Source organism: Phyllobates terribilis, unplaced genomic scaffold (genome assembly GCF_046119375.1).
Source record: "Phyllobates terribilis strain yellow unplaced genomic scaffold, ASM4611937v1 Scaffold_2__4_contigs__length_985480577, whole genome shotgun sequence".
Classification (NCBI taxonomy): domain Eukaryota; kingdom Metazoa; phylum Chordata; class Amphibia; order Anura; family Dendrobatidae; genus Phyllobates; species Phyllobates terribilis.
In genome coordinates, this window is record NW_027362762.1 from 341,046,466 (window position 1) to 341,073,499 (window position 27,034).

A 27,034-nucleotide genomic window follows, 5' to 3' on the forward strand; every position below is an offset into this window, starting at 1 on the left:
AGCCCGCAGTGTCACATATCTAATGCCCATTGTGAGTGATACAGGCCACAGAGCCACATATCTAATCCCCATCCTGTGTAATATAGCCCGCAGAGCTGCACTTCTAATCTCCTCATGTGTGATACAGCCCACAGAGATGTGTATCTAAACTCTGCATATCCAATCCCAGTGCATGATACACTCTGCATATCTAATCCCAGTGCATGATACACTCTGCGTATAGAATCGCAGTGCATGATACACGCGGCATATGTAAGGGTGGTGGACAATCACTGTCACGTTTCTACCCCTGAAGACACCAATTGTGTCATGTGTATTGTGTAATGTGAATTATGTTGTGCATCTTTTGTATGTATCATGTCATGTGACTTGTGTAGTAGTGTTATAAATAATGTACCTGGTAGGATGCGATAGTGTATAAGATAAGCCAGATAGTATATTGTAAGTTAGGATAAAGTTAATGTTTGGGACTAGCCCATTGTGGGAGCTAAAAGTGACTGCTTTTTGTAGTTAGATATGGTTTGGAGAGTGAAGAGAGCAGTGCTGCCTTGGGTGATTTACAGTAAAAGGAGGCCTAAGGACAGGGATGACGAGATCTTGAGGAGAAGTGACTGACTAGTCATAGTGACCTTCCAGAGAAGGGTCGGTGGCTAGGATGCTGAGTCACAAAAATCCTGAACTTGCAAACGCCCAAAGTGACGTGCCTAAATAGGACTGAGATTGTAGGATTAGTGGGGACCTGAGCTAGATTCAGGGCACCAGTAGTGGAATAAATAGGATGCGGAAAAGCTGAGCGAGTAGAGAAATTTGCTGATCAGGACTGTGGCAGAGAAGCTGGGTTGTGATGAAGTAGGGCGAAACAGTGTGCTTCACTGGTGTTAGAGTAGACTACAGAGGAAGGATACTGTGTGAAGGAGAATGCTTCATACTGTAAAGGAAACGTCCGTAAGACTTTGTACCCGCTATCCCTTGTACAAAACGCTTACCAAGTTACCGTTCAGCAAAGACTTTATTTTTGAATGAAAGTCTCCTTTATTAACTGTGGAACCCATGGTCCTGGCCAGCCAACACCACCGGCTAGGGGCGGCCTGTATCTGTGCATGAAACGAAGACTCATTCAGAAAAAAAGCCAGGTGCACAACTGGAATCAAGTCTCACATCTCAGGGTCAACTATATTTTTATGTAAATAAATGCTTTGCTTCCAGACATAAAAGTATCAAGTAAAGACTCAGACACTTCAGGGAAAGTTTAAATAGTGTGAAGTTTATTATATTTAATATGTGCTGGATACCTGCCATCACTCACGAAGAGCGTACAGCAACACTCAGGAGAGGAAAAAACCCCAGTGGAGGAAACCTGTAGGGAAACCATGGCTGCTGTACTGCCCTTCCTCCGGGCATACTAAGAGAGGTTACCACTACAAAATATAACAAGTTTAAAAAATAGCAAGTGTGTGTACAGTATATAGTGTGTGTGTGTGTGTGTGTGTTGTCTGTGTACAGTGGGATTTTCTGTGTGTGACTATTAAGAATACTTCTCTTCTTTCTCCAGCTCTTCATCCGTCACGTAGACTATATGCTTTTCTCCTTGTAGGTCCAGCAGCTATGTTCCCCCTCCGGCAATGTTCTTCTCCTTGTAGGTCCAGCAGCTCAGTTCCCCTTCCGGCAGTTATGGTCCTCATCCTGGCAGCAGCACATCTAAATGTTCTAAAAAAATTAATAGAAGAAAACATTATAAGCATTTTGATGTTACCAAGTCCTACTATATGAATTTCTCATTACTAAGAGTAAGACAGTGCATTTTACTTTACAAAGCATACTGATAGATTGTTCACTATTTTCCACATTCTAGGAGGAATATTCATCATGGCAGCATTCATCCAGAATAAATTATTACTAAGGGACAAATTTGTTTGGGATTTCAGCTATACATTTACATCTTGAAACCCTTTTGCCAGACCAATATTACACTTAGTAGAGAAGAATATGAATCTGCTGTTTCAGTTTCCTCCTTTGTGTCTGTCCGGCATTAGATTCTCAGCCTCTTCTCTCTTGAATGGAATGGTGTTACATAGAGAGCAGGATTGGGCATTATTCCTCCTGAACCAACTTACTGCCAAGCTGTGATGGATGTTCTTGTCTCTTTTCCATGCCTAATGGTCAGGGTCTTGTGCCATGATTTAGTATGAAATAAATGATTACAATCAAAGTTAAAAGGGAACACCATTAAACATAATCCAATTTGCATATATTTTAGACCTGATGAGGCTGGTGTGATGACTTTTAAAATCCATGCCAGAATGACTATAATCACTTATTAAAGTTTTCCTAATTGATATTAAAACAAGCATTTCATGAGTCCAGTTATGGCTGCACTCATAAAATGCTCAACCTAATATCAAAATTACACAACCATTTTGACGTGGATTTTCAAAGTAAGTACAAGAGCTTCATCAGGTCTACGGGATTTATGTATATTGTGATATATGGTTACAGATTAGCTTTAAATTATTCTTGCTATATATTGCTAACCAGATCTCAGGTGGCCCAATCCACTAAAAGCCCGAAATCCCATCCTGGTGAGCAGCACGTCGCATAAGTGTAGTAGCCGGTACTTCTTCATAGTCCACCTCCATCCGAGGGCCCAGCAGTTGGTCTCCAGTTGATATGGCACGTCCTCTTCAAACTGGTTGGCTAAAAACCTGGTGGAAAGAAAAATGAAACCAAATAAATTATAGTAAAATTCAGAAGAAAATGCAGAAAAATAAAAAGTAGCAAGTGCAATTATCATGAATTTAGCGGAGTGGGTAGAAGAGCTATTTTGTTTTTACAATAAAATAAAAAAAGTTATTTATATTCATAAATGTGAAATAATAAAAGAGGCTCACAGAGATGGAAAGAAGAAAGAAAGGTATTCTGAAGTTTGCAGTCCTGCTCTCCTAAAGTGAGGCGAGGAGAAGGTGAGGAGCAGGGGCGGACATACCGCCGGTGCAGCAGGTGCAGCTGCATCGGGGTCTGGAGGTGGAGGGGGACCCTTGCAGGCAGGGGTGCACTGCCCAAAGCAGCAGTCTATGCAGCCGCAATGGGGCCACTCAGTGAAGGGGCTCAGTGCTGCTTGACACCGGGCCCCTCTCTCTCCAGCAGGTAATCATTCTGATACCAAGAGCCGGAGAGAGGGCAGTGCGCTGAGTGTTTCCACTGAAAAAGGGAGCGTGTCATGCAGAAAGAGAGACGCTGGCCAATGAACACTGTCTCTGTCTTCCTGCATGGCATGCCCCAATGTTGAGTATTCATTTGTAGAGTTAAGGGTCCCGGACTGCACAGACCAAATGGTGTCTATTCAGCGTATATACCATGATGCATATGTTGAACAGTTGCATCCTATGGATTCCGTACAGTGGTTGCAACATCCACTGTAAAAAAAAAAGAAAAAAAAAAGAGTAAATGTTTTAACTACGTCTCTTATAGGATACCATTGTATGGAATAGTGCAGTCTACAACAATATTCCATACTTTTATTTGTAGTATACTATCAGATGCCAGACGGTATAGATACCAGACGGTATAGATACCAGACATATAATTTAATATAATATATACATGGTTGGGCTCTTCTTGTTCAATTCGTTGGAAGGCAGGGACAGTGATGCCAGCGCTAATTGGGCGCCAGGCTCACGTGTCACAACAACCGCACCAGAGCCCCGGGACCGCGAGTGCCGACACCACTGGAACTGCGCCTGCACGAAAGGTGAGTATAAGCTTTTTTAATTTATCGGGGCCAAACATTTAGATCAAGAAGGGGTTGTCCTAGTGGTAGACAACCCCTTTAAATTAAAGGGGTTTTAGATCACTTAATTAATGATGGCTTATCCTCAGGATAACTCATCTATCCAGTGTGGCAAGATGACTCCCTTGGCTCTCTGGAGGCAGACTCAGGACACACTGTTTTGGTAAGCTTCCTGCGGGTTTATTGTGCGGCTTAAACTCCAGCAGCGTCCCAATAAAATAAATAGTCTCTCTTGGGGTTAACGGGGAAACAAACAGTGGTGTCAGCCACACACAGCCTGGAAACCTCAATCTTCAGATCACACACTCTACACAGGAAACAAACTGACTGAACTCTTATACCCTGTTCAGCCACACCCTGAGGGGAGGTATGGGGAATGACTTCCCTCCCATCTCTGCGTCATTCCCATAAAACCACACCCTTTTAAAGAGGTAACCCCCAGCATATAATATGCTGGCAGAAAATCTATTGGTTTCAATTCACAAAGGACAGTAACCTTCGTGACACACACTTCCCCTCCCATATAATACTAGTGACTCTGTTACACCAGAGTATCCAAAATTGCCTATTTTGTCTTTAACTGGTTTTGCAACCTTTTAGCAAGAAAAGTTGCATGCCTTGCAAAATGTAAAAACAATGCACCAAAAAAACTGCCATACATAAAATCACTCCAGAGAACTAGAGTAGAGATCCATCAAAAAGTCACATTTCATGAATCTGCCTAAAACATCGGGAAAAACCACATACGTAAAATCAGAAAACTAAACAACAAAAGAAAACTAGAAAGAAAGGCACAAATCATTTAATAAATTTGTTCCAAGCCAAAAAGTTACTAATTGAGAGGTTTTTATGGCAAAAAATGCAATGATGTATTGAGCCAATCGACTTAATTATTGGGGCTATGTGAAATTTGTAAAAAAAAACGACAAAAATTAATCCAGCGCATAAGCTTCCAGGAAATACCTTTATTGGATCACGGTGAGTAGAGCAGGATAAAAAACATCTAGATAGTCGCAGCTATCTGAGGAAAATCATAAAAAACGTCTTCAATGACGTGTTCAATGACTAAGGCTACTTGTTAGCAGAAACGCGTCTGGAGACGTTTTTAATGATTTTCCTCAGATAGCTGCGACTATCTAGATGTTTTTTATCCGGCTCTACTCACCGTGATCCAATAAAGGTATTTCCTGGAAGCTTTTCCGCTGGATTCATTTTTTTGTTTTTTTTTACTTGGATTTCTCCAGTGCACTTGGAGGTTCCGTGCGCTGCTTCATCCAGGTGAGCTGAATTTATTTTGTTTCATATGTTAAATTTGCTGCCGTTTATTTCTTTGGGATTAGATGTCTGTCTCCGCTAGCAGAAGAATATAAAAGTCTACTGAGCTTGAATACTGTACAAAAGAAGGAAACCAATATAAGGCCACGGTCCCACTATCAGTATTTGGTCAGTATTTTTCCTCAGTATTTGTACGCCAAAACCAGGTGAGGAGCAATCAGAGAAAAGGTATTACAGAAACCCCTCACCAATTGTGCATTTATCACCCACTCCTGGTTTTGGCTTACAAATACTAAGGAAAAATACAGACCAAATACCGATAGTGGGGCTGTAGCCTGAGCCAAATGATCGTATTATAAGTCAGTAGGATGTGGTGTAATCTAATCTGATCCAATATGAATAGCCATGACCCAACATAGTGACAGGTCCTGTCTGCTGTATGTCTATCACATACTAGGTGTAAAAGGCTGATAGAGAACACCATTCCCTACATGCGTCAGTAACATTTTACACATAAAATAAATTACTATACAACCCCTGGCAAAAATTATGGAATCACCGGGCTCGGACGATGTTCATTCAGTTGTTTAATGTTGTTGAAAAAAAGCAGATCACAGACATGGCACAAAACTAAAGTCATTTCAAATGGCAACTTTAGGGCTTTAAGAAACACTAAAAGAAATCAAGATAAAAAATGTGGTACTCAGTAAGGGTAATTTTTTTCAGACCAAGCATTAAACAACTGAATTAACATCCTCTGAGCCCGGTGATTCCATAATTTTTGCCAGGGGTTGTAGAAATAAATGTCATATAATCTAATACTCTGTGTCTGGAATCCTTGGAAGGTGCAATGAGTCTTACCAAGGAGTGTGAAGAAAGCTGCCTACTCTTCAGGCTACGGGATGTCATCTTCCGTCTCCTTCTACCGCTTCGCCTCTTCCTGGGTGGCAGACTGTGAACTGTGATAGAAGAAATAGATTTTCTATTAGGAATTTCTCATTGATTTCTATGTAAAGTATTTTGGACTCATTCACACTTGTGCTTTATTACAGGGGGTCTTTTGATTACTGATGCACATTGATAGCAGTTTGTGTTGACTGATTATTTATGATCACCATTTACTAGTATAGCAGTTCCTAACATGCCCCCTGCTGTATGATTTGTGCAGGGCAACAATTTTAAAATTGTATGGGAATGGCCACTCTGCACAGGTAGCGGCTACTACTTCTCCAACACCATAGTGAGCTGTTCTGTCCAAAATATCCAGCAGAAAAGCGAGTGTGAGCATTTCTGTACCAGTAGTCCAGCACTTAAATCCTGATGGGGGATTTCCTCATGGGGGTCTGATAGTAGTTTTGTGCTGTAAATGGTATAAATATATGTAGTGGTGACGTGTAATGGTCACGATCTACTTACCACTCCTCTTCATACTGGGCGATCAGTTCTTTCTTCCGCTTCCTCGTGGCCATTCTTCCTCTTTTTCCTGGAAACTAACATACAGGAAAGGTTAAAACCTGAATATGTGAGGCATGACCCTTTCTACAGACTCCCTATTAGAGTATGTTTACAAGTCAAATTTTTGCCACATTTTTCCTGCGAAAAACGTAACATTTTACTGTTCTGGTAAAGTCAATGAGAAGTCTGAAATCTCGTACACGTGTTGCTTATTTTTTCCTAACAGACTTGAAACCGTTTCAAATCTGCAGCATGTCAATTCTTTCAGCTTTTTTCACCCATTTTAATGAATGGGAAAAAAAATGCATAAAAAAAACGCATAAAAAATGCACGCAAAAACATGGCAAAAACGCACATTCTTTATGCAGCATTTTTCCTGCCAAGAGAACCGTTACTGATGCAGACTGAACATGTCATACTTAACATGTTACACACCCACAGAGTTATACTGCCAACCTAATGTGTAACCCAAAGCTTAACTATATTACATGTGTTGCACTATTGCAGCCTCATAGACTTGATTAGTGCTTAGTTGTAATAACCAACATAACCCATTGACAGAAGTGGCGCTGTATCTAGAAAACAAAGCAAACCCTATTTTCTATTTATAAAGGAAAAAATGTTTTCACCGTTCATATACAGTGCCTTGTGAAAGTATTTAGAAAGACAAAAAGAGACAGGAGCGCAATGTGAGGACACCTGATTAAATGAAAAGTAATTGGGGGCCAAAAGGCCACTCACCCCGAAGGTTGCGCACCCTTGCACAACTGCGGTAAAAGCCTGAATGCCGTGTTGTCTGGCTGGAGATGCAAAGGAGCCCAGCCGATTGTTGTGCCGCTTCCCAAACACTTCCTGGTTTGTCACGTGAGTTGTCAAGTGATGCAGGTCCTGGACGATGTGGTGGCAGGTCTTTGCAACAGCGGTGAATGGAAATGTCACTTAGCTCCTCCAAAATAGCAAGTGATATTAAACAAAACCCAAAGTGGCTCCACCAGCGGTCCAGTGACACCTGATGAAGACGGCCTGCGTGCTGTCGAAACGCGTTGTGGATTATACAAGGTTTTTTAATAAAAGGTCTCAATTGACCATTTACCCCTGTCTTATTCAGCGGTTTTTTATCCCCATCCATCACCCTAGCACTTAAGATCACTGGCATACTCGCATTACTTTCTTGTGAAAGTATTTGGCTCCCTTGAACTTTTCTACCTTTTGCCACATTTCTGGCTTCAAACATAAAGATATAAAATTCAATTTTTTTGGGGAAGAATCAACAACAAGTGGGACACAGTTGTGAAGTGGAACGAAATTTATTGGATATTTTAAACTTTTTAAAAAAATTAAAAACTGAAAAGTGGGGTGTGCAATATTATTCGGCCCCTTTACTTTCAGAGCAGCAAACTCACTCCAGAAGTTCAGTGAGGATCTCTGAATGATCCAATGTTGTCCTAAATGACTGGTAATGATAAATAGAATCCACCTGTGTGTAATCAAGTCTCCGTATAAATGCACCTGCTCTGTGATAGTCTCAGGGTTCTGTTTCAAGTGCAGAGAGCATCATGAAGACCAAGGGACACACCAGGCAGGTCCGAGATACTGTTGTGGTGAAGTTTAAAGCCGGATTTGGATACAAAAAGATTTCCCAAGTTTTAAACATCTCAAGGAGCACTGTGCAAGCGATCATATTGAAATGGAAGGAATATCAGACCACTGCAAATCTACCAAGACCCGGCCATCCCTCTAAACTTTCATCTCGAACAAGGAGAAGACTGATCAGAGATGCAGCCAAAAGGCCCATGATCACTCTGGATGAACTGCAGAGATCTACAGCTGAGGTGGGAGACTCTGTCCATAGGACAACAATCAGTCGTACACTGCACAAATCTGGCCTTTATGGAAGAGTGGCAAGAAGAAAGCCATTTCTCAAAGATATCCATAAAAAGTCTCATTTGAAGTTTGCCACAAGCCACCTGGGAGACACACCAAACATGTGGAATAAGGTGCTCTGGTCAGATGAAACCAAAATCAAACTTTTTGGCCACAATGCAAAACGATATGTTTGGTGTAAAAGTAACACAGCTCATCACCCTCAAAACACCATCCCCACTGTCAAACATGGTGGTGGCAGCATCATGGTTTGGGCCTGCTTTTCTTCAGCAGGGACAGGGAAGATGGTTAAAATTGATGGGAAGATGAACGGAGCCAAATACAGGACCATTCTGGAAGAAAACCTGTTGGAGTCTGCAAAAGACCTGAGACTGGGACAGAGATTTATCTTCCAACAAGACAATGATCCCAAACATGAAGCTAAATCTACAATGGAATGGTTCAAAAATAAACTTATCCAGGTGTTAGAATGGTCAAATCAAAGTCCAAACCTGAATCCAATCGAGAATCTGTGGAAAGAGCTGAAAACTGCTGTTCATAAACACTCTCCATCCAACCTCATTGAGCTCGAGCTGGTTTGCAAGGAAGAATGGGCAAGAATTTCAGCCTCTCGATGTGCAAAACTGATAGAGACATACCCCAAGTGACTTGCAGCTGTAATCGCAGCAAAAGGTGGCTCTACAAAGTATTAACTCAAGGGGGCCAAATAATATTGCACGCCCCACTTTTCAGTTTTTAATTTTTTTTTTTAATTTAAAAAAAAAAAGTTTAACATATCCAATAAATTTCGTTCCACTTCACGATTGTGTCCCACTTGTTGTTGATTCTTCCCCCAAAAAATAGAATCTTTATGTTTGAAGCCAGAAATGTGGGAAAAGGTAGAAAAGTTCAAGGGGGCCAAATACTTTCACAAGGCACTGTGGCAGATTGATTTTATGTCCTATGATAAAAAAAGACTACACTCGTATCTACTGCAGCTCAGCTTCATTGATTTGATTAGTACTTAGTTGCAATACCCAACATGGCTTATTGACAGAAGTCGCACTGTTGCTGGTAAAAAAAAGCTAACCCTATTTTCTACATAAAAAATCCCAAAACTTTTAACTAGTCATATATGTCTACACAGATTGATTTTATGTCCTATGATAAGGAAAAAACCCAACACATATCTACATTCTACTATACTGACTGTACTGTGATCCGCCATATAAACATCTGTATATATCCGGTTCCTCCCAGTATAGTAGCTGATGATCCATTACAATATACTTCATATCTCCACTATGTGTCCACTATGTGTATGATATTACTATTATATACAAGTTAATAATGACTATGCCCTTGTATATATTGTATCTGTGAATTTCTAGGAGAAATATGTGGCTCAGTGTTTTCTCATATTTACACATCATTAACCACGTTTTTAATATTTATTCAAAGTCATCAAATTTTACCATATTTATCTATGATCATCGAGTTATCTATATTTGGGTTGTTATGGTTAATCATTTGCTATTTTATATCCAATTGCTTTCAGATTTCTGATAATATAGAAACTAACTGTCAATATCCGGGATGTCATAACTCAGCAGTCTTATTCATCCCACAATGATACTCACCTCTGTAGAGCGGCAGGTAGAGGCTGTCTCCCAATCTGCAGGTAACGATCCGGGTATGAATCCAGAAAAGTGTTGCTTCCAGAGATCAATAAGGAGCCGGTCCTATCTCTAATAGAGAAACCACAGACTGGCACCAACTGACGTTTTTTTCTTACTTTAAGTTCAAATCCTGTGACACTATTGGTTGTTGGTTGTGGCACATACCATGATGATGCATGTGGCGCTAAATTTAAAGGGAAAGCACCTTCTAATAATATTATAAGGAGGTACAAGGTATTACTTTTATGTCCATCTCTGTAGTTTTCCTCTTTATTCTAATTAGTGTTATTTGAGGATGCTGCGATGCTGTTCCCTCAGCTTGCCCTATTCTGCAATGCCTTCAGATTAACTGATGTTTGAATAACCATTGCAGTGAAAGTCGCATGTAATAATGGTGACACTGAAGTCATGTGATGAGAGAAGTATAGCATGTTCAGTGGAGCCTTCAATGTATATGGAGAATAATTGTCATCTGCTTTCTTGCTCCATGTAAAGTCATTATGGAAAGAGATTCATTTAACCAGTTTAAGACCAGGCCATTTAACTCCAATCATCATCAGGCACATTTTTGTTTTTATTGTACATGTGATTTAATTTTTTTGCTAGATTTTTTTTCTCGTTTGGTTAGTAACCAAATTTGTGGTTTTTCATAATACTTGGGGCCTAATATTTATGTCATTTTCATATTTATGTTTTTATTTTAACAATATAGACGGAAATATAAATTGATTATGACCACAAAAGCCAGCAAAATATTTTAAATTGTGTTTTACTATCTGCTATTTCCTCTTACTCATTTATCATAAGTGTCTTATGCTCCCCCCTCCCTAGCCAGGAGATGTGGTATTTATTTATTTTATTTATTTATTTACTTATATAGTACTATAAAGCGCTTTACAGTTATCAGCATGGTACAGTAGTGTTCAAAATAATAGCAGTTTGTTCAAAAACATGAGTTAAGCATAAAATCTTTATACTGATTTTTATTTCAATGCATTGTGAACATTGCACACTGTTTTCTAATTCAAAACATGAAGCAAAATGTATATAATTTTAACTACTTTACAGAAAATAACAAAAATGAACTTTGGGCTGTTCTAAGAAATAGCAGTGTCTGCATTTGTCTTTACAAACTCACAATGTGTACTTTTTTTGAGGATTCAGCATTCCTGTGAATCACTAACCTAATATTTAGTTGCATACCCACAGTTTTTTAGAACTGCTTTACATCTATGTTGCATAGAGTCAACCAACTTCTGGCCCCTGTCAACTGTTATTCCAGCCCAGGATGCTTTGACTACATCCCACAATTTTTTGCCATTTGTTGACTTTGCCTCAGAAAAGGCATTTTTGATGTCACCCCACAATTGTTCTATCGGATTAAGGTCCAGGGATTGGGCTGGCCACTCCATAACCTCAATTTTGTTGGACTGGAACCAAGATTTTGCTCGTTTACTGATGACCTCTTCAAGTATTTTAATATATGCAAACTGGTCCATGATCCCTGGTATGTGGTAAATAGGTCCGGCACCATAGTAAGAGAAACATGCCCATATCATGATGCTTGCACCACCATGCGTCACTATCTTCAGAGTGTACTGTGACTTGAATGCAAAGTTTGGGGGTCGTCTGACAAACTGTCTGTGGCCGTTGTGCCCAAAAAGAACAATTTTACTTTCATCAGTCCACAAAATGTTTCTCCATTTCTCTTTAGGCCAGTTGATGTGTTCTTTTGCAAATTATATCTGCTTCAGTACATGTCTTTTTTTTAACAGTGGGACTTTGCAGGAACTTCTTGCTGAAAGATTAGCTTCACACAGGTGTCTTCTAAGTGCTCCAATACTCACAGGTAACTTGAGACTGTCTTTGATCCTGGAGCTGATCATTGGCTGAGCCATTCTGGCTATCGTTCAATCCACTCGAATGGTAGTCTTCCGTTTTCTTCCATGTGTACCTGGTTTTGCTTTTCATTTTAAAGCATTGGAGATCATTTTAGCTGAACAGCCTATCATTGTGTGCGCTTCTTTATAAGTTTTACCCTCACCAGTCAACTTTTTAATCAAGTTACGCTGTTCTTCTGAACAATGTCTCAAATGACCCATATTTCTCAGGCTTTCAAGAAGAAATACATGTACATGTGCTGGCTTCACCCTTAAATAAGGGCCACCTGATGCACACCTGTTTTTTCACAGAATGATTGACCTCACTAATTGAACTCCACACTGCTATTATTTTGAACACACCCCCTTTCAATTAATTATTCAAATACAAAGAGTCAAAAACAGGCAGATCATGAATGTTGAGTCTGTTGGTTTTCTTAGAAGCTACTGCACCAACTGGTAAATTGTTTGACATGTGGTAATATAATTTATACCAAAAACAGTGATTAATCCCAGCAGTCATATTGGACTGCTATTATTTTGAACACTACTGTATGTGCTGACCATGAACTGGAGCATCTCTGCACGATCAGACACAGCCATTACACAGTACACAGCAAAGGCACATTTAGAAAATTAGAACCTTTTTTTTAACACAGCCAATTGTGGAACTTATTATTTTTCAAAGATCTGTTAATTAAAATGTACTTTCTTCGTGGGAAAAATCCTTTAAGTGTACATAGCTCATGTGGCCTGCTGCCAAGGGTTCTCCCTTGACCTTAGGGCCAGGTCACAAGTAGGACCCATTTAGTTATGCCACTGATTGAAGCCATATTTTTTTTCCAAAACAGGAGCTCAGTATACCTGAATCACTGAGACACTATTTAGACCCAGGAAGAGCAGACAAAAGGCACTGGATGTGGTATGAAAAAAGCCAAAGTCTAATGCAGTATTTTTTTTAATACTGATTTCGCAGGAGATTGGTGCCATCACATGCAACTTCATGATGCCATTCAGTATCAGCACTATGCATGTGCTACAGCACAGTGTCCTGACTAGTCAGCATGAGAATGCTTAGTGCTGGGAAACATCCGCAATCTACCAAACTGAATTCTTTATATGCAAAACAGCACAATTCACATTAAAAGGTTGATGTGTGTGATATAAATTAAGTAATCTAGCCTCAAACATTACCATTTAATTAAAAAATGGAGATGTCTATAATATCCTGTAATTGTTAGTACAATCAGTGGCTATAATGGCACTGGTGCAAAATAGCACAGTGTAGGCAATATGGCATTCAGAAGGAATATTCGTCAATTGACTAGCACCCTGGACATATACCTTTGACTTACACCACTGCATAACCATACATCAGCATTTATCACCCATAGCCTTATTTAAGGGGTAAATGTGTACTGTAATTGTTATTTGTACTAAATATTTCATTTTTTTTCATTTTGTTTGTTTCCTGATTTTACAAAAAAATACTAACATAAAATAAAGTCCTATGTATATCAAAAAAGCATCCAAAGATTAGTTATATAACCAAAAGGAAAAAAAACATTATAGCTATATAATACTGAAGCTCCAGAAGCAGAGACTAAGGGAAATTGAGTAAAAGACAGGAAACAAGAGTTCTCATAAATCGTACATTCTCTAAGTGGGATATAGTCGGCAGTGGTGTATCACAAGGATCTGTGCTAGGACCGATTCTTTTTAATCTCTTTATTAATGACCTTGCGGATGGGATTGAGAGTGTGTCAGTCTTTGCTGACGAGACCAAACTATGTAGGATACTAAAAACTGACCTTGACAGTACAATATTGCAAAATGATCTGGATAATATGTCTGAATGGGCAAACACTTGGCAAATGAGATTTAATGTTGATAAATGTAGAGTAATGCACCTAGGATGGAGTAATCCTATTGCTGCATATACATTAAATGGAAGCATACTCGGGACTACGGAATAGCAGAAGGACTTGGGTATTCTGGTTATAAGTAAGCTGAGAAGCAGTAATCAATGTCAATCAGCAGCTGCAAAAGCAAACAAGATTTTAGTGCGTATAAAAAGAGCGATAAAGTCCTGTGATCCTGTGAGCTGGTCTTATTATCATGGGAAAGTGCCAATATCCATTGACCTTCTCAGCCTATTAATATCAGCCCCCAGCTGTCTGCTTTGCCTTTGCTGGTTATCAGAAATGGGAGACCCCCTCCCCAAAAATGACTTGGGGTCCCCCCTATTTTTAATAATCAGCTAAGATAAAGTAGACACCTGGGGGCTGATATTAATAGGCTGGGAAGGTCCATGGATATTGGCCCCTTAATAAGACTAGTCCTCAGCCACCCCAGAAATGGCGCATCCATTAGATGTGCCAAGTCTGGCGCTTAGCCTCGGCTCTTCCCAATTGCGCTGGTGCATTGGCAATTGGGGTAATAGTTTTTGGGGTTGATGTCAGCTGTGTAATATCTGCTGGCATCAAGCCCACGGGTTAGTAATGGAGAGGAGTCTATCAGACTCCCCCATTATTAACCCAGTAAGTAAAAAGAGAAAAAAAACACAAGAAAAAAATCTTTATTTGAAAAAAAAACCCTCCACAACAATTTTCATCTTTCACCCATTTATAAAAACAAAACACACTACTCTGCTGTAGTTCACATGGAGGTCCCACGATGATCCCCGCCTCCGTATTCTAGTTCCGGGGCTCCATAGACTGGAGCAGCAGCTACTACCAGGTCTCGTGGAGTACAGCGTGTGAGTGTAAGGTGCACAGGATGGTAGTCATGGTCACTGGGCTGCTTTCCCATGCCCTGGCACCATACAAATAAATAGAGTCCCAGTTCCAGTGTGGTAGCTTGTGTAAGGTGCATCTCTCTCACTTGCAGGCCTGAAGTCTTCGCTGTCTCCATGTCCATGATTCCAGCAACAGCCGCACACACATCAGGGGACACCTGGTTCGTTTTTACAAGTTCAACTTTACTGAACAATTTAAGTACATCAGTCTTTAACACACAGTACTGGGCACAGTACCCTCCAGTTCTTGTTCCATTAACATAGTACATTTCATGCATTTGCTTATGTTCAGCTCAGACTATCCCTACTTTTGATCCTCCCGTCAACCCCTGGGATTTCCCATCCAGCACCACAGCACTCCCAAGATCCATTTCGTTTTTCTCACGTGGTTCCCCTTCCAACTTCCTCTTTATGGAAGGGATTAAGGCACACTCCTCAGTGCCTAGTTCAAGCCATAGGCCACGGATGTCACTGGAATGTCTGCAGGAAATTTGGTATGACTTCAGACTGCCAGAATGATATGTAATCCACGTGTCTCTTGCCCACTGCAGCTTGAACTTGATGTTGACAGAAACTTAACACTTACGCTAACTCACTATGCCAGGAATTTATTCCCCTTTTTACTTGACCTTTACTCCTCCCATCCTGGGCTGGTACCAAACATTTAACTGTATTCTACACTATTCCTATATCTTATACACTAATAGGAACATTAGGGCACTACTTAGGCTAGTACTTAGGTAGTGGTGGGCCTATCACTACCTAAGTACTAGCCTAAGGTACTAGAGTTACCTTAGGCGTAACCTTGCAGTATCTACACAGCAGCATTAGTACTATGACAATGTACATTAATTACATTACACTCTACACATTTTATATTTCACAATAAAATGCAATAAAACCGAATGTCAATATTCACACTACACAATTTGTCGTCTTCAGGGGAAGGTAGACCACAGTCTCTGTCACACCCTTACATATCTCCCATCTTTAAACATGGTAATTCTCGACTATAACGAAACCTGCAAGACAATAAGGCACACCTAAAACACATAAAATACACTTTCACATTAAATTCACATAAAATGTAATGTTCCTTTCAGGGGCAAAAAGTTACTTTCTGCAGGTCAAACATGACCTCAGTCCCACTCAGTTGGGACCCTAGAACACAGAGTCTGAGTTCTTTTAATAATACCGGCCCTTTGACCCACAAAAAAAAACAGCTGCCCAACAGGCCATGGGCACAGTGCAGTTTTCTTTAACCCGGCAGGCACATCGGGTTGTCCATTTTTCACATGGACCCGCATGACCCCGACACGGAGTATCCAAGTACTTTTGAACTTGCAGGCCTGTTGGCCAACATTACAACAGCTCCGTCAGTCCAGGAGCACAGTCCTTAGAGTCCTGACCCGGCACAATCCTCTGGTTATTCGTTTCCTCCCCCTCTCCCATTTTTGTGAACAGCGGTCTTTTTCAAAATGCACAGTGCTGCCCCTCATGTCAGGCTCGCAGTCCCTGTGGCAAAGTTCATGGAAAATAATGGGACAGAGTTCATGGGGCAGTTGCACACAGTCCATTGAGGCAACAAGGGTTTCAGACCCTTTTACGGTCCACAGTACCGTAATACAGCAGGCGGTGCGCAAACGTGAGCAAAATCACTTGTAGGGGGGAAAACACAAAACTTTTACACTCTCGGCCGTCCTGGCCAATGCTGGTGGTTCCTGGCACATTTAGAGCCTCCTGCCCTCGGGGACATGGTACAGTCTAGATTTTTTTCACATTCAGTGCAACCAGCACCCGTGCATCCGTGCATTTGGCCAACAAACTCTGGCTGCCATTAAATTATTGAACCTTCCCGCGGCCATGTTCAGATCCATGTTTCGCGGACTCCCGTTTTGCCGACATAGATGGCCAACAGTGAGCCTTGGCACACATAGATTGTGGTGCCCCTGGCTTCATTGTGGATGGATCCTTTGCCACTACTGGTGGAGTCGTTAGTGGAGCTGGACTCCCCGCTGCCCCTCCAGATCCACCCTTCTAGTTCTTGGGGAACAGGGCTCAGTGGCCTAGGCGAGGTGACCCTCACTTGGGGGGGGGTGGCCGCTGCCTACGGACGGGCAATCTCTTGGACTTCCGTCGCCCGACAATCCTTTTCGAGTGAGACCAGGGTGACCGTAACCGCATCCCATCCCCTAGGCCCATCCTCTTTAATAAAGGTCACTCGATCCCCTGGCTCTGGGATGTGCTTGAAATGCGTTGTCCTATACTCTGTCCCGGGTTCCGGCCTCACAGATAAGGCCGTACCTCCCCGGCTGTGGTTGATGTTGTGTGGGTCATGCGGCCGGCAACTGCTCCTCCGCCGGGACGTTGCAGCTCAGCCTGTACCCATCTCTCCCGCTGGTTTTTCTGGTCCACCACCCCTGCTATCCATTTCGCCTCTTCGGGTAGGGGTTGGGACCTCCTTCACGTACATTGTGGGAAGGGGCTTGGGAGCAGGGCTTTGAATGGGACTCACTGGCAGGGCCGTGACTGATGCCTTCAGCCGCTTTCTACCACTGCTGGGCCTCAACCACTGAGGCACATCCGCCTCCGCTTGTTTCTCGGGTTCTACTTCCCGGATTTTTGACGGGAACTCCGTCCTGAGGCCTGATCCTGGGTCTTCGATGGCCACTGGGGTCTCTGCTGCTTTTAGATCTCCTGGCCGCATCTCCTCCTCCGTCTGTGCCAACCTGTGTTTTCACTCTGCCCGTCCGGGCCCACCACGGAGGGTCATGCTATAAACATGTACATGTAATGTACACAGCAAAACACATATGGACTGGGACATAATTTGTTTGTAAACTGCCAGGGCATTAATGAGCAGTAGCTCTCCCACGGCTGCCGTCCTGGGCACCTTACATAGTCAATAAATTAAAGATGTAAGATGTAAATTATTTAATTTCTTTGTCTATGAAGCCACATACATTCTGCTAAATTGTGAGATTACTTTCCATTCCCACACAGTGACTGTGCCCACACATGATGCTGCATGATTGCTTGGGAACAGAATGTACTTTGTAATGGGACAATAGTGTATTTGTCCACTGAAGCACACAACCCATTCCCAGCTCGGATACAGAAAGACAGCGAAGAACTCATGGGGAAGATTCTTTCCCCTCTCCCATAACATGGTAACACTTAGCTTTCCTACAGCTACTGAACTTCTATAACTATAAACAACTTTTTGAGTATCATTTTCCAAAGGACTTTCAGTTTTCCCTACAAAGTGTGCGTGGAAATTTTAGGATAAACTATAATATTTGGTCATCTGCTAGTAACAGTAAAATCAAGGACTTATCTTGACCATGATGCAAACTGAATGTTTCTCTATGGAAGCAATGTTTAGTGAAGGCTACAGATTATTGTGAAAAATTCTCAATTAGGAGGAACTTAAAGGGGTTGTCCAGGTTAGGCACAAAAGTCCGTAGTCACTCTATGTGACTGTAGACTTGTGAACCCTTACAGAGTGCACGGTGTGTGCTCTTGGAATATTCCTGACGACATTCTAACTAGATGTGAATGGCCTTACTTAATAGATGAGCAAGGCTGCGCACGCCTATTAAAAATGTGTCTGGAAGTATTCATATCACATACTTGCAGTCACATGACCGCTCATTCTCGCCACCAACATCAGAGAATCCTGACAGAGCGCTGGGCACGCTGTGAGGATTTACAAGTCTACAGTTACGTACAGTGACTACAGACCTTTGTGGACAACCCCTTTTATTTCCTCCTAGTTTACAATTTTTCTCAATAATCTGTAGCTTTCACAAAATGTTGCTTCCATAGAGAAACATCCAGTTTGCATCATAGTCAAGACTGACTGCAGACTTTTGTGCAAAACTTGGACAACCCCCTTAAAGGGAATCTGTCCATAGGATCAACTTTCCTAAGCCGTCTATATGGGCGTGCAGATCATAGAAAGCTGAATAAAATGATACCTTGATATTGGTGATCCGATGTCTTATTCCAGAGAAATCCACATTTTTCTTATATGTAAATAAATTTTTAAAGGGGAGGGTGTTGCCTCGAAGATACCTCTGCCTCCAGAGCTTATTTTAAATAAAAAGGGGCATTACCAGTGTGAGACCAGTATCTAACACAGAACAGGATAAGGGACATATTACCGGGATGGGATCCAGGATAAGGGACATATACCAGGATAAGGTACATATTACCATGATGGGGGATATATATCAGGATGGGTCCCAGGATAAAGGACATATACCAGGATGGGGTATATATATATATACCAGGATGGCGCCAAGGATAAGGGACATACAACCCCTGGCAAAAATTATGGAATCACTGGGCTCGGAGGATGTTCATTCAATTGTTTAATGTTGTTGAAAAAAAGCAGATCACAGACATGGCACAAAACTAAAGTCATTTCAAATGGCAACTTTAGGGCTTTAAGAAACACTAAAAGAAATCAAATTAAAAATGTGGAACTCAGTAAGGGTAATTTTTTTCAGACCAAGCAGAGGGAAAAAACTATGGAATCACTCAATTCTGAGGAAAAAATTATGGAATCATGAAAAACAAACACACAAAAGAACACTCCAATACATTACTAGTATTTTGTTGTACCACTTCTGGCTTTAATAACAGCTTGCAGTCTCTGAGGCATGGACTTAATGAGTGACAAACAGTACTCTTCATCAATCTGGCTCCAACTTTCTCTGATTGCTGTTGCCAGATCAGCTTTGCAGGTTGGAGCCTTGTCATGGACCATTTTCTTCAACTTCCACCAAAGATTTTCAATTGGATTGAGATCCGGACTATTTGCAGGCCATGACATTGACCTTATGTGTCTTCTTTCAAGGAATGTTTTCACAGTTTCTGCTCTATGGCAGGATGCATTATCATCTTGAAAAATGATGTCATCATCCCCAAACATCCTTTCAATTGATGGGATAAGAAAACTGTCCAAAATATTAATGTAAACTTGGACATTTATTGAAGATGTAATGACCGCCATCTCCCCAGTGCCTTTACCTGACATGCAGCCCCATATCATCAATGACTGTGGAAATTTGCATGTTCTCTTCATACAGTCATCTTTATAAATCTCATTGGAATGGCACCAAACAAAAGTTCCTGCATCATCACCTTGCCAATGCAGATTCACGATTCATCACTGAATATGACTTTCATCCAGTCATCCACAGTCCACGATTGCTTTTCCTTAGCCCATTGTAACCTTGTTTTTTTCTGTTTAGGTGTTAATGATGGCTTATGTTTAGCTTTTCTGTATGTAAATCCCATTTCCTTTAGGTGGTTTCTTACAGTTCGGTCACAGACATTAACTCCAGTTTCCTCAAATTCATTCCTCATTTGTTTTGTTGTGCATTTCCTGTTTTGGAGACATATTGCTTTAAGTTTCCGGTCTTGACGCTTTGATGTCTTCCTTGGTCTATCAGTATGTTTGCCATTAACAACCTTCCCATGTTGTTTGTATTTGGTCCAGATTTTAGACACAGCTGACTGTGAACAACCAACATCTTTTGCAACATTGCGTGATGATTTACCTTCTTTTAAGAGTTTGATAATCCTCTCCTTTGTTTCAATTGACATCTCTCGTGTTGGAGCCATGATTCATGTCAGTCCACTTGGTGCAACAGCTCTCCAAGCTGTGATCACTCCTTTTTAGATGCAGACTAACGAGCAGATCTAAATTGATGCAGGTGTTAGTTTTGGAAATGAAAATTTACAGGGTGATTCCATAATTTTTTCCTCAGAATTGAGTGATTCCATAATTTTTTCCCTCTGCTTGGTCTTAAAACAATTACCCTTAGGGAGTATCACATTTTTAATCTTGATTTCTTTTACTGTTTCTTAAAGCTCTAAAGTTGCCATTTGAAATGACTTTAGTTTTGTGCCATGTCTGTGATCTGCTTTTTTTCAATAACATTAAACAACTGAATGAACATCCTCCGAGCTAGGTGATTCCATAATTTTTGCCAGGGGTTGTATATACCAGGATGGGGGTTATATATACAGTGGTGGCCAAAAGTATTGGCACCCCTGCAATTCTGTCAGATAATACTCAGTTTCTTCCTGAAAATGATTGCAATCACAAATTCTTTGGTATTATTATCTTCATTTAATTTGTCTTCACTGAAAAAACACAAAAAGAATTGTCCTAAAGCCAAATTGGATATAATTCCACACCAAACCTAAAAAAGGGGGTGGACAAAAGTATTGGCACTGTTTGAAAAATCATGTGATGCTTCTCTAATTCGTGTAATTAATAGCACCTGTAACTTACCTGTGGCACCTAACAGGTGTTGGCAATAACTAAATCACACTTGCAGCCAGTTAACATGGATTAAAGTTGACTCAACCTCTGTCCTGTGTCCTTGTTTGTACCACATTGAGCATGGAGAAAAGAAAGAAGACGAAAGAACTGTCTGAGGACTTGAGAAACCAAATTGTGAGGAAGCATGAGCAATCTCAAGGCTACAAGTCCATCTCCAAAGACCTGAATGTTCCTGTGTCTTCCGTGCGCAGTGTCATCAAGAAGTTTAAAGCCGATGGCACTATGGCTAACCTCCCTGGATGTGGGCGGAAAAGAAAAATTGACGAGAGATTTCAACGCAAGATTGTGCGGATGGTGGATAAAGAACCTCGACTAACATCCAAACAAGTTCAAGCTGCCCTGCAGTCCGAGGGTACAACAGTGTCAACCCGTACTATCCGTCGGCGTCTGAATGAAAAGGGACTGTATGGTAGGATACCCAGAAAGACCCCACTTCTTACCCCGAGACATAAAAAGCCAGGCTGGAGTTTGCCAAAACTTACCTGAGAAAGCCTAACACGTTGTGGAAGAATGTTTTCTGGTCAGATGAGACAAAAGTAGAGCTTTTTGGGAAAAAGCATCAACATAGAGTGTACAGGAAAAAAAAAGAGGCATTCAAAGAAAAGAACACGGTCCCTACAGTCAAACATGGCGGAGGTTCCCTGATGTTTTGGGGTTGCTTTGCTGCCTCTGGCACTGGACTGCTTGACCGTGTGCATGGCTAAATGAAGTCTGAAGACTACCAACAAATTTTGCAGCATAATGTAGGGCCCAGTGTGAGAAAGCTGGGTCTCCCTCAGAGGTCATGGGTCTTTCACCAGGACAATGACCCAAAATACACTTCCAAAAGCACTATAAAAATGGTTTGAGAGAAAGCACTGGAGACTTCTAAGGTGGCCAGCAATGAGTCCAGACCTGAATCCCATAGAACACCTGTGGAGAGATCTCAAAATGGCAGCTTGGAGAAGGCACCCTTCAAATATCAGGGACCTGGAGCAGTTTGCCAAAGAAGAATGGTCTACAATTCCAGCAGAGCATTGTAAGAAACTCATTGATGGTTACCGGAAGCGGTTGTTTGCAGTTATTTTGGCTAAAGGTTGTGCAACCAAGTATTAAGCTGAGGGTGCCAATACTTTTGTCTGGCCCACTTTTGGAGTTTTGTGTGAAATGATCAATGATTTGATTTTTGCTTCATTCTCTTTTGTGTTTTTTCCTTGCAAGCAAATTAAATGAAGATAATAATACCAAAGAATTTGTGATTGCAATCATTTTCAGGAAGAAACTGAGTATTATCTGACAGAATTGCAGGGGTGCCAATACTTTTGGCCACCACTGTACCGGGATGCAGCCCAGGCAGGATAAGGGACATATATATCAGGATGGGGGATATATATACCAGGATGGGGCCCAAGCAGAGCAGGGGACATATATACCAGGATGGAGGACATATATATACACCAGGATGAGGGGGGGTCCAATTCTTGCAACGGGGCCATCGGACTTAGTTACTCCACTGGTCTTCATCTACTATCATATACTAAAATCAGCAGCATACTAGTGAATGAAGCTAATAAACAGTATAGAACACTTATTTTTTGATTCTATATTCACAAAAAGAAACATATACAGTGGGTACGGAAAGTATTCAGACCCCTTTAAATTTTTCACTCTTTGTTTCATTGCAGCCATTTGGTGAATTCTAAAAAGTTCATTTATTTTCTCATTAAAGTACACTCTGCACCCCATCTTGACTGAAAAAAAACAAATGTAGATATTTTTGCAAATTTATTAAAAAAGAAAAACTGGAATATCACATGGTCTTAAGTATTTAAACCCTTTGCTCAGACACTCATATTTAAGTCACATGCTGTCCATTTCCTTGTGATCCTCCTTGAGATGGTTCTACTTCATTAGAGTCGAGCTGTGTTTAATTAAACTGATAGGACTTGATTTGGAAAGGCACACACCTGTCTATATAAGACCTCACAGATCACAGTGCATGTCAGACCAAATGAGAATCATGAGCTCAAAGGAACTGCCCAAGGAGCTCAGAGACAAAATTGTGGCAAGGCACAGATCTGGCCAAGGTCTACAAAAGAATTTTTGCATTGCTCAAGGTTCCTAAGAGCACAGTGGCCTCCATAATCCTTAAATGGAAGAAATTTGGGACCACCAGAAGTCTTCCTAGACCTGGCCATCCAGCCAAACTGAGCAATCGTGGGAGAAGAGCCTTGGTGAGAGAGGTAAAGAAGAACCCCAAGATCACTGTGGCTGAGCTCCAGAGATGCAATAGAGAGATGGGAGAAAGTTCCACAAAGTCAACTATCACTGCAGCCCTACACCAGTCGCTTCTTTATGGCAGAGTTGCCCGATGGAAGCCTCTCCTCGGTGCAAGACATATGAAAGCCCGCATAGAGTTTGCTCAAAAACACATGAAGGACTCATAGACAATGAGAAATAAGATTCTCTGGTCTGATGAGATGAAGATAGAACTTTTTGGTGATAATTCTAAGCGGTATATGTGGAGAAAACCAGGCACTGCTCATCACCTTCCCAATACAATCCCAACAGTGAAACATGGTGGTGGCAGCATCATGCTATGGGGGTGTTTTTCAGCCCCAAAATTTCATTTTTTTTTGCATGAAATAACTATTTTATCACCTACCAACCAGCAAGAATTCTGGCTCTAACAGACCTGTTAGTCTTTCTTTAAGAAGCCCTCTTTCTCTGCACTCAATACCTGTATTAATTGCACCTGTTTGAACTTGTTACCTTTATAAAAGACACCTGTCCACACAGGGATGTGATGGACTTACAGGACAATAGGCAAGCAGCTTGTTGAGAAGGCAACAACTGTTGGAGCAATTATTAAAAAATGCAAGAAACACAAGATGACTGTCAATCTTCCTTGGCCTGGGGCTCCATGCAGGATCTAGCCTCGTGGGATAAGGATGATTCTGAGAAAGGTCAAGAATCAGTCCAGAACTACATGGGAGGACCTGGTCAATGACCTGAAGACAGCTGGGACCACAGTCTCAAACATTACCATAGTAACACACTACGCCGTCATGGATTAAAATCCTGCAGAACACGTAAGGTCCTCCAGCTCACGCCAGCACATGTCCAGGCCCATTTGAAGTTTGCCAATGACCATCTGGAAGATCCAGAGGAGGCATGGGAGAAGGTCATGTGGTCAGATGAGACCAAAATAGAACTTTTTGGTATCAATTCCACACGTCATGTTTGGAGAAAGAAGGATGAGTGCAACCCCAAGAACACCGTTCCAACCGTGAAGCATGGTAGGGGAAACATCATACTTTGGGGGTGCTTTTCTGCAAAGGGGACAGGACGACTGCACCGTATTGAAGGGAGGATGGATGTATCACAAAATTTTGACTAACAAACTCCTTCCCTCAGTAAGAGCACTGAAGTTGGGTCGTGGCTGGGTCTTCCAGCATGACAATGACCCAAAACACCCGTAAGAAGAATTTCAAGGTCCTAAAGTGGCCTAGCCAGTCTCCAGACTTGAACCCATTAGAAAATCTTTGGAGGGAGCTAAAATGTAAGCCCCAAAGCCTGAAAGATCTGGAGAAGATCTGTATGGAGGAGTGGGCCAAAATCCCTGCTGCAGCGTGAGCAAACTTGGTCAAGAATTACAAGGAAACATCTGACCTCTGTAATTGCAAACAAAGGTTTCTGTACCAAATATTAAGTTCTATTTTTCGATTGTATCAAATACTTATTTCATGCAATAAAATGCTAATTAATTATGTAAAAATTACACAATGTTATTTTCCTGGATTTTTTTTAGATTCTGTCTCTCACAGGTGAAGTGTACCTACGATAGAATTATAGACCTCTCCATTCTTTGTAGGTGGGAAAACTTGCAAAATCAGCAGTGTATCAAATACTTATTTTCCCCACTGTAAATCCGTTAGGTGGGAGATAAAAGTTGCTCGAAGAGATTCAGAAGGGCGCTTTGTTTTTGCATATGCCACAATAAATTCTTGGGATTAACTATGTCATAATCTGCATATATAATCCCCCACCTGCTCACATAGCCATTATTAAGAATGCAGTAAGTTTTGCACTAAATTACCCTGATGCATGTGTTTTATGAATGGGAGAATTTAAGTTACTTATGGATAATAACCTAGATAGATTTCACCTGGAATGTAATAATATCTTAATTGCCTCCTCCCTCACTAATATGTCATACATAGAGGGCAATGGCTGGCTAGACGTCTGGAGACTGCGTCATCCGGACACAAGGGAATACACTTGCCATTCCTCAGCTAAACCCACTTTATCTCGTTTAGAGTATATATTTGGTTCTAATAATTTGGCAATTTGGGTGGAGAATGTGGAACATGGAAACAGAGGTATCTCAGATCACAGCCCGGTCATACTTACACTTTGATCAGGTGATGTATAGACCCATCTGGAAGTTAAACTCATTTTGGTTAAAATTAGTAGACCCAAATGATAGAATACCTGATCAACTAGATTGTAGTTGAAAGTATTAACCTATTCTGGGATACATTGAAGGCATATCTTAGAGGATGTCTTTCTTCCCAGAGGAAACTGGAGTCAATGTCTGTGACTGAACTGTAAGAAACCGCCTAAAGGAAATGGGATTTACATACAGACAAGCTAAACAAAAGCCATCATTAACACCTAAACAGAAAAAAACAAGGTTACAATGGGCTAAGGAAAAGCAATCGTGGACTGTGGATGACTGGATGAAAGTCATATTCAATGATGAATCGCGAATCTACATTGGGCAAGCTGATGATGCTGAAAATTTTGTTTGGTGCCGTTCCAATGAGATTTATAAAGATGACTGCATGAAGAGAACATGAAAATTTCCACAGTCATTGATGATATGGGGCTGCATGTCAGGTAAAGGCACTGGGGAGATGGCTGTCATTACATCTTCAATAAATGCCCAAGTTTACATTAATATTTTGGACAGTTTTCTTATCCCATCAATTGAAAGGATGTTTGGAGATGATGACATCATTTTTCAAGATGATAATGCATCCTGCCATAGAGCAAAAACTGTGAAAACATTCCTTGAAAGAAGACACATAAGGTTAATGCCATGGCCTGCAAATAGTCCAGATCTCAATCCAATTGAAAATCTTTGGTGGAAGTTGAAGAAAATAGTCCATGACAAGGCTCCAACCTGCAAAGCTGATCTGGCAACAGAAATCAGAGGGAGTTGGAGCCAGATTGATGAAGAGTACTGTTTGTCACTCATTAAGTCCATGCCTCAGAGATTGCAAGCTGTTATTAAAGCCAGAGGTGGTGCAACAAAATACTAGTGATGTATTGGAGTGTTCTTTTGTGTGTTTGTTTTTCATGATTCCATAATTTTTTCCTCAGAATTGAGTGATTCCATAATTTTTTCCCTCTGCTTGGTCTGAAAAAATTACCCTTAGTTAGGACCACATTTTTTATCTTGATTTATTTTAGTGTTTCTTGAAGCCATAAAGTTGCCATTTGAAATGACTTTAGTTTTGTGCCATGTCTGTGATCTGCTTTTTTTCAACAACATTAAACAACTGAATGAACATCCTCCGAGCCCGGTGATTCCATAATTTTTGCCAGGGGTTGTATATAAAGTCTGTGTGCTGATGTATTCCTAGAACGGGAAAAATAACTGACATAGGGTTGAGTAGGATAAGTGTTCGTCCTAAGTATTCTGTTTATTGTCCCACAGAAAATATAATGTCTGGCTGATGCCACAAATGTAAGGAGATTATAACTCGCTTTTGACAAAGTGACAATTGAACTTACTTATTAGTAGTCCTCCATTACGTGTTTAGTTGATCCAGAGAGATTGGTGTAGGGAACTTAAAGGGGTACTCCCATCTCCATGATCATATCCCAATGTAGTACAAGTAGTAATAATTTAATTAGCAAATACCTCCAATTAGAAATGTAACTTAACCA